A 10,163-nucleotide genomic window follows, 5' to 3' on the forward strand; every position below is an offset into this window, starting at 1 on the left:
ATATTCTGTGCCACTAATGTTGCAACAACAATCCTTATCCCACTCCTCCATGCCAGAGCAGGGATGAAAATAACCATGGTCATGTTGAGGCAACAAGGTACCTTCTAAAGTAATCCAGTAAGCAAGATCAGGATCTTTAATGCACCATAAACTGTTGTCCCATATAGATGTGAATACCAGCTGCATATTAAAGTTCTCAGTCTTCAGCTAATCTCTTTGAAACCTCAAGGATCACATATTTGTTAATCAAAGGACACTATTTGATTTTCTGGCCCTACACACACAGACATCTCAAATTGCTAAGAGAAATTATGATGTCCCAATGTGCATGTTGTGTTCCTTTGGGAATGTCCTTATATACAACCTTAGTGGCATTAAAATGCAGATATCAATATGTAAGTAGTGTAAGATAAAAACGTATCTCTCTTCTACATCAAAGCATATGTGTTAATTAATTTGGATTAATTACTAGTTACAAAACAGTGGATAAGGGCACTGCATCCTTGACTACTATGGGCTGATCACCAAATCTAAGGATGAATGAAACTACTTATCATATAATCTCTTTATTCTGGTATATACAGTCTTTAGATAAGATTGAATACTTGGGATTATCAATGATGGTAGATCTACAAGAAATATTAGTAAACATCTCTGTTTCCTATTTTTCTCTTGAACAAATGTGTTTTCTTTCTCTCACATAATAAATTGTGGTAGATTAAATTTTGCTATCTTTATATATAAATAGTTTTATCATAATTTAGCTGATATTAATATGGGACACTATTCCTAAAATCATATTTCTTTTTCAGTTATATGAATGGAAATATGTTTGTAAGGATTTGTAGGCTGTGGGAGAGAGGAAAGAGGAAGAGGCCCAAATGTATTTCAATGGAACTACATCATTAAAATTCTTTTAATATTCTCTAGACTACAAGCTACAGAGAAAGAAGTCAATCCCTACTATCAAAGCAGCTTCAAAACCTGCTGGCTGCTCAAAATTGTAATAAGAAGTGGAAAACAACGGTCAAACAAAACTCCAGGAATAAACACACAGTTTCCTTCCAACAAGAAATACCAGGGGCACCATTATCCCATTCTTGAAGTCCTTACTAAGCAACAGGAACTTGCCACTATAAGAGAACTAGGTGACTGGTTTGAGTCAGGGTGACCTTTCTTATATTCTTATATTCTTATATTCTTATATTCTTATATTCTTATATTCTTATATTCTTATATTCTTATATTCTTATATTCTTATATTCTTATATTCTTCTTATATTCTTCTTCATATCTCATTTAGCTCTAGCAGTGGTGCTTATCAGTAACATTTAACATGAAGATTCATGACCTAGAAAATAATCTAACAAAGGAAAAAGAAGCTAAACAGTGTCAGTTTCTCATTACAGGGGAGGTTTCTGAAAGGTCAGAAAGTTTCTGAAATAGAAAGCAGTAGTGTATGAGCTATACAGTTAAAAAAAAATGTAAATCATCAGTAGGGGTTGAGTCTAGAAAATGTTTTGAATTATTAAACATTACATAAGCAAGATGAATTTTTAATAAAAATAGGATGCAAGCAAGATGAATTTTTAATAAAAATAGGTTTTAATAGGCATTAAAACCTGGAGAGTTGTAAAAAAAATTAAGAGACAGGATTTATATTTACAGACTAGAGCATTCAGTGATTTTATTATTTACTTGAAATAATGTGACTCATGCCTACAAGAACTGATTAACCTCTGTGCCACTCCTATCTCTAATTATTAGAATCGGAGTAACAGACTGAATGATTTTTTCCTGTTCATGAGTTTTGAGTTTATTATTCTACAATTTCACAGAATATTTCCTTGTTCCTGTTATTGATAGGAAGAACAAAAGATTCTGCTGTCTTGTTTCCTGTGTTATTCTACCACGTGTCTTTAGCATATACACTCTTACTCACTTTTCTCTTAAACCATATAATGCTTTGAACCTTTTCTTTAGATGTGAGTATTTTTGCCATGCTTCCCAGATTCCTCAGTGTGGCTTCATTGTGAATTACTACACCAATATTTTGGAGTGGGATACAATTTAATTTAGCCTTATGTTACATACCTCACTAAAGTTAGGACCATACTCAGTTCAGCATTCCCTAATCAATGGAAAGACACAGGCAGTCCATAGGGAAACTCAGGATACTCCAAAATAAAAAATCACTTATTTCTGGAGATGCCTCTTAATGTCTAAAAGTAGGGTTAAGTGGTCTATTTTCGTAATTCAGCTATCTTGATGATCTCCTATTACGTGAGAAAAATGTGGATTGAAGTGAAAGATAGTGAACAAAATATTCCAAATAAGATTGCAATTTCTCTTTTTCTTCTCCTTTTCCTATTTTTTAAAACAATTCTAATTTCTTTTACATGCTTGCCAGGGTTGTTTAATTTGTTGGTTTGGGGGGTGTTTCTTGAGTTGCCAAGAAATGATTACATAAAGCCTGTCCAGAAGATTATAAGATTTACTTCAGAATTTTCTGAGTGGTTCCTCACAGTTATGTCTTTCCCCGACTAGTTTCTGTAACATAATGTCACTTGGATATTTTAAAGTGTATTAAATTGGAAGTTACTACAATTTAAGTGTTTTTGAACTTAAAGCATCTTTAACCAAGGAGTGATTGATTTCAATAGGCTTAATTTCTACTGTTACAAAAGTTCTTAACCAATTGCTACAAAGAAAACCATATCAGTTGAAAACTTGAAATAGAAAGCACTATTTGCAAAGCTAAAATATCTTTGCATTTTCATAGTTATATAAAAATTACTTGTATTTTCTTTTGAACTGATGAGAGTATGATCCTATTTTAGATCAAATAAGATATTGCTTTAGTTTGCAAACTAAATTGTAGTCGTCAGTAAACTCAAATTTTGGCAATGTAACAAGTGCAACAACAACAAAGCCACTTCTTGTTCTTCCTTGCAGCTTTGAGTAACTTCCCATATATCAAACACAAAGCCTAATATAATCTTGGTCATTCTTCTCCCTCTTGGGGGTCTTTGTAAATTGTATTGCTTTAGGAAACTGAATACAGTAACTACCCCACCAAAGATATCACAGAGGAGTGGGAAATACACACTAAGCAAAAAGATCTGTTTACCTGTGGGACTTCTTTTTCCTCCTACATGTTATCCCTTTGAAGCTATATTGTTACCTAGCATATTTGAAATGTTTTAGAAGAAATTGAAAGCTCCCAATCAAAAGAAAATTCACACTTTACTGTTATGACATTTCCTCAGAAAAAGTGTTTTATTGCACTTAATTTTATACTGTATATATACACACATACACATATATTCCATCATAACCATTAAAATACTTTTAATAGAAAATACGTTTGAAAGCAGATTGATAGCTCGTGGCAGGAAAGAAAATTCTGCACTTGGGACTCTGTGAAGGCAGACAGCAGTATTTTTGCTTGTAGCCTTTGGCAATCTTTTGCTTGGGATCTTAAATGCATCTAGAAATTAGGGCTTTTCTCTAGTGGTTACCTTTGAATTTCCATTAAAAAATAACCCATGTCATATTTAACTATAAATAACAAAGATGCAAATGGTCAGCATATATAAAGTAATCATTCTATTGAATTGCCCTAGAATTTTTTTTAAAACAGAATTGTTTTTTATTCTTTTCCTGCCATGACTCTTAGCTTTTTGGTATCTATTTATAAGATAGATTCTGATTACAAACTTATACCTGAGTAAGACCCAGATTCCATTTTAATTTTCACCAGCTGTTTGTAAATATTGGTCAGAAGCTGATTTGCTCTGTACTGAGTTCATTTTTGGCAATTAAAATTGATTAAGAATCAAAGTGTTCCAGTGTTATTCCATTGGATATAGTTGAAAATGAAGTTCTCCTGTAATTGATTGTAATACACAGGAAAATAAATGAAATTTCACTGATCAATAGGAACAGTAATGTTTGGAAAACACACTTCTGTTATATTAATTCCAAATGTTGATCCCCCAACACATATCACTTAATTCTTACAATTTATGATAGGCCTCTAATTAAGTACAACTCGTTATTCTGGTACAGTTGTATATGAAGAAATAAGCGAGCTAAGATTTAGCATAATACAGAATAAGTTAATTTCAAAATGTTGCAGTCCAGACTATTAAAACAGTCCATTCTGAAGCAGGTGTGAAGTACAAGGAGTTGTCAAGTTCCTTGAAAAGCAGAGTTTGCTTACTCTTGTTTACATTTGGCTGGAAAAGGTCTGACATTCTCTTCATTTACATGTATTCTCAGAACCTGAAGCTGTAAGGAAAATGCCCCAGGTGCCTTGCAGCCACCCAAAGAATTTAAAGTCCGGTAGCTTTCTGTTTTCTTCAAACAAATTAATAATCAGAATTGACAGGAATAACAATTTCTCTAGGCAACCTGTGTGGGTATCAAAACCTGTCCTCAGGTTAGACCCCATCTGCAGGCTGCCCAGAAGGCTCAGACCAATGAAACCTACACTAACACTTCATGATCCCCAGAGTGCAGAGGGAGATTAGACTCCCAGAACCTTCAGTGCCAAAGGAAAAAAAGCCCACTGACGTTCTTCATTAAGAAATCAATATTTTCTGACAAATTTTTGTTTCACTGTAAGGTTTATTACTAACTGTAATATAAAGAGGATTTATCAGCGAGTGAGAAGTGCCTATGAAACTTCGTGAAGAGATCCCAGGAAAAGAGAACACTGCATGTTCCTCTCTACTAAGGAAAGCTGAGATCTAAGTTTATTCTTTTGCACCTCCTCACACACTGAAAAACCACAGCACATCACCTATGAATAGTGAGATATCTCTATGAGATAGGGATGCAGAAATGATTACAGTGTCATTATTTAACGATTCAATAACTACGGTACAGTAAGAGCTTTACTGGCGTTTCAGGTTTTGTCAGCCTGCATATATGGGATTGACTGAATATAATTATCCTCTCTTTCATACATCCCAGGTTTTAGAGTAGTTCTTAGCATGAATGACCCCAGCTTTTGCTGTCAAGATGTAGCCACAAGATGCTCATTTACAAAATTTTAAGAGTGAGAGGAGATACAAATGAGAGAAAGTCAGAAACCTGGTTTTCAGGTATTAAGGGAAGGTACAGTATATGCAGCGTGAGTAGAGAAGAAAATTGGAAAAACCTGAGATGAAAAACAGGGACATGATGAACACAGAGCAAAAGAAAAACATTTGCTTGGGACAGCAGGAAAATGGCCTGAAATAGGAAGAGGTGTGTGTGGTGGCCTAGGGACCATGGTTCTGGCACACACTTCATGTCTTGATGACTGTCCATAATTTGACCTCACTGGGAAGCAGCTTTGTACTGATTCTTGTACCTGGAATGGCTCTCTGGCCTCTCAGTAGGTCATTGATGGTAAACTTTGCAGTGTTAGACGCTGAAGCTGAGAACAGAGGCAGACACAACAGGAAGAAATGGTTTTTGCCATTCTCTTCCTTTCACTGTAAGGTTTGTGATAGTGTTGTCCAGTTATTACAGTTATATCCAGTTTGTGATAGTGTTGTCCAGCTGAAGGAATATATCACATTATCAAACTCTGATGGGGGATAAAACAAAAAAACTCTTTATTTTTTGGTAGATTTTTACTTTCTTTGGTTCTTTTTCTTTTACTTTATTTGTCATTAATGTAAATGAGGAGGTGAATATCTCGGCAGATTTGATGAATCCTGCTATCCATGCAAACTCTCTTCAAACACAAGAAATACTTTTAAAGGTGTAAGCAGGATTCAGTAATCCAAAACTAGTCTTCTACTAGGAAAAGTTGTATACTACCTCTGATACTCTACAGGAAGAAAACTCCTTCAAAAGTCAATACATACATATTTGATTCTTTTTATATTTATTTCAACCTACTGTAACTTCATTATTTTCAAGAGGGTGGATCAACATGCTGTTTTATGCTTCTGTTTGAGCTACACAAGCAGGCTTTGCTGACTGTTTCTTTTACTGCTGTGGTTCTTATCTACCATAGCTCAGGAGCCCATTAAGAGCTATTAAGGAAAGCAAGAGAGTTCAGCCATCCCATTCACACACATTGTATTTTGTGAATGGTTTACTTGCATTTGAGATTTCTCAGCTGGTTTAGTCATAGCCATGAGAACACATCTTTAGCAAGAATTGTTGTTTAAACTCCTTTTACCTGCCACTCCCAGAATAGTTCAAACTGCATATCTGAGTACAACAGCTATCCAACAGTCTGGTCTTGACAGGTAGACATTTTTTGGACAGAAAAAATTACCTGAGTAAAGAATTTCTAGACAAGAACAAAACAAAACAAAACCAGGACAGCATCAAATATAAAGCAACAATGAAAGAATGAATTTTGTATTATTATTAAAAATTGTAAAACTGATAAATTAAATTACAAAAAAAGCATTAGAAAATTTAAATTATTTTTTCTTCTACTACTCACTGATCAAATAAAAAGGTGTCTTACAGCATAAAGAATAGCAAGTACAGATATTTGCTGGTCACTGTTCACCCATCCATTTCAGTCTAATGTTTTTTCTCTTTAAAACTAGCTTAAATTCTCTTAGGCAAAGCCTGCACTACGTTTTTGCTTTTCCAGAAACAAACTTTGATGCTCCTGAAATTCCTCCTATTCATCTGACATCTCCTATTTGTTATAAATTATCAAATCGTGAGCCAAAATTATAAAAAATTTAGCAAAGATTTATTAATTTGTCTGCGAGACTGAATTTTGGTCTTTGAAACCACCACAGCCAAAGATACAGTGTCGAGCCTGGGGTCGACATCGGGTGAACCTAGATCTGACCTCCAGAGTGTCAGTCTCCCCCTCCGTTCACAAATGCTGCTTCTTGCAGCTAGGTTTTATACAGTTTATTTTGCCCAAGGCAAAGATGACCGAATTTCCTTTGTGCCTCTTCACATGCATCGATGTTTGTTTCCATGTGCAGAGCTGGACAAAAGCTGGGTTCAGGTGTGTAGTCAGCGACAATAGGCTCCAGGAAGCCATGTATTCAGATGTATCAGTTTGGCGCTGCTGACAATCTTGATAGATGCAATAGGCAAGGTGATAATTGCTCTTGGGTGGCTCCAGACAACTCGAGAAACTGGTGATTATCACCCTGGAAGCTTCTATTCTTACTAGAAGGCATGGATCCTTATCTTAACTTGTGTCCTGGAACTAGTTGAATCTAAATAGACAGCTGCTCCTGGCTGGGGATGGTCAAAAGTCATGCTTTTGGATTTCACAATATTTTATACCATACATTAATAGTATGAATTATCCCTACCATATATTACATGTTCATCATAGTCAAGTCGGAATTTTGAAAAATAGCAGTAGATAAAGAAATTACTGTCACTGAAGAAAGAGAGGCATGTACATAGTCTGCTACAAGAAAAATGAAATAGCACTAAGAGCAGTTCACTTAAACCTTTTTCAGTGGTAATGTTTCCCACCTGTGGCCATAACAGATTAAGAGATCAAATAACCACAATTTAAGTCAATCTATCTTTTAAAATAACTTTAGATTAATATTATGGAAGTAATCTAACTGGACTGAGATTTTGCGTGAATTACTTCAAATAAAATCTTTTGGCTCCAATAAGCCTAGACAAATAAAAGCACTTTGATGTTGGTATTCATGTACACTTAAACCTTTACTTAAAAATAATGTGTAAGAGTGTGTTGATCTATTGCAGGTGTGCTGGGAGAATCTGCAACTGAGGAGGAGAAATTTTTTTTCAAATTGCAGAACAGCAAAATACTGACAAGTGCTTTTACATTTGCAAAAAGAAAAAGGAAAAACATGGTTACTGTCAGAGAGACAAGCCACACGCTTGCTTTAGAACACTGTGATATGTAATATAATTAATTCATGCTGTATAAACAGATATGTGTGAGTATACAATATTGTAGGAATCATGTTTTAACCTCCCCAGCCAGGAACAAAGCTCTATTCAAATTGTAACTAATTCCTGGCAGCATTGAGATAGCATCAGACCTGTTTAAGGTCTGAATGGAACCTTCCTGGACCATCAGAGATGATTTCCTTGTCTCCTGCACCTGGGAGATAACATGAGGGGCCTTCCTGGCCCATGATTAATTGTTGTGTCCCAAGAATTTCACAAGATTCAGTCTCTCCCTGATTGCATCTGGGCACTCAGGAACTGATACCAACTTATTCAAACTTCTCCTGTGTGCTCAGACTTCTGTCTACAAACTGGGACCCATCTTTGTCTATTTCAACATATGTATAGAAATAGATTTGCATTCGAAGAAGTGAATAGAAATATGCGGTCATCTATGCCTCAGGCAGAATAAACTGTATATAAACTAGACGCTGGAAACACTCAGTGTGAACCTTTGAGGGGATGCTGTCACTCTGTCAGATGAACCTCTGGTCTCAGCCAGCACCCGTACCCGGGACTGACGCTGTCTTGATTGTGGTGGTTGCTCGAAATTCTATTTTTTTTAATTGACCCAATAAATTGTTGTTAAATTTTTCATAAATTTGACTATCAATAATTTGATCATTTATAACATCACCATTTAACACCAGCAGAGTTTCAGACTGTAGTTTCTGAATCTGTTTGTGGAATATGAAAGCAACTGCCAGTGTTCTGCATCTCACTGGGTTCAGCTTCCTGAAGTGAACCTTCACCCTGCACTGCTCCAGGGCTGCTGCTGTCACTTTCTGGCTTCCAAGGCTGAACAAACTGGATGAGCTAATGCTCCTCAGAACTCTCACTGTATCCCTGCACAATGCTGCTCAACACATCTGCTTCCAGCAATGTTGGGTGCAGACAGAACTGTACTCCAGAACAAGCAGAGTCTATTTATTTGGGTCCTGTGCTGTATTTCATCTCTAGTGCCCATGTATCCTACTCCTATGAACCACTCATTAACAAACAAGTGAGAACTACTTATGAACATCTATGGTTGTCTTTATACTGTGCCCAGGAGGAAAACACTTCAGTGCACTATTTCTACAGGAACAGAAGTACACATACACCAGACAAAACACATTACTGCATTTCTTAAAGCTAGTACCCAGACCCTTGAATAAAGATCAGCAGATGCAATGTGTTCTTTCAGTACCCATTAGTAACTGGTCAGTAAGTTAGTAACTTGCCAAAGGAGGACATTAAACCATAGTGTCTTTGTTGTTAAACCACGTTTATCTGTTACTAAGGCTTGTGTGGAGTGAATCACTTCTAAAAATTACTCCCATTTTGTAGAAACACATTCTTTCTTGTGACAGGATTGTTAACAGACAATTAACAGCTTCTTTTTGTGTGGGCTTCTGCCATCATTTCAGCAAATCTGCACAAACTGGTATGCAAGATATACATATTTGTAATTTACTCTCACCCTTTTATATTTGTGGGCAGACATGCTATAAAGAGCATTGGCCAAATGGGGGTATTTAGTTGTTTAATAATTATTCTGGCATCAAAGTGAGACAAAAGAATAAGAAATTGCTCTCCAGCTGCTGTCATTGATGGTAAATTCATGGATATTCCCATTAGGGACATGTCTCTGTTTGTGTATTGTATTTGTGCAGAGTTGTTTATCACATCATTATCTTCTGTATTTCAGGACATGGGAATATTAATATTGCCAATGATTCAGGGAGTCCTATTGGCCATAGCCTATCATTAACCAGGGGGAGCAAAGGGCCATTTTTATGACCTTTGGCTCCTACCTGGGAATCTCTGAATAAACTAACTGAACATGGGGAGGCTTAATAACAACTCTCAGGAAGTTATAGGATGCTAATTTTCATATTGGTTATGTCTATTTATAGCCTGTAAGTTCCTTAATTGCACACTATCAGAAGACATGGCATTATGTGAAATTCTGTCCAGCTTACTTCTCAAGAAAACACTTACAATGTGCCCCAAAGCTTAAAGACTACGCCTGGTAGAGATGTACAAACTGAAAAATACAGACTATTAACTCCACTGCTTTCAGTGACCATCAGCTTAGGACACCCAAATTGCTAGTGACACTGCAGATATTAAGATGTAGGACTTCCTAATGCCTGCCTCAAACTATACAGTAGCTTTGAAATACAGAATAAACAGGAGAAAATGAACCCTGAAGCAAGTCAGATGCCTATACATGCTACCTAGTTTCAGGCAGACAT

This window comes from Ammospiza nelsoni, chromosome 1 (genome assembly GCF_027579445.1).
Source record: "Ammospiza nelsoni isolate bAmmNel1 chromosome 1, bAmmNel1.pri, whole genome shotgun sequence".
In the NCBI taxonomy this organism is placed as follows: Eukaryota; Metazoa; Chordata; class Aves; order Passeriformes; family Passerellidae; genus Ammospiza; species Ammospiza nelsoni.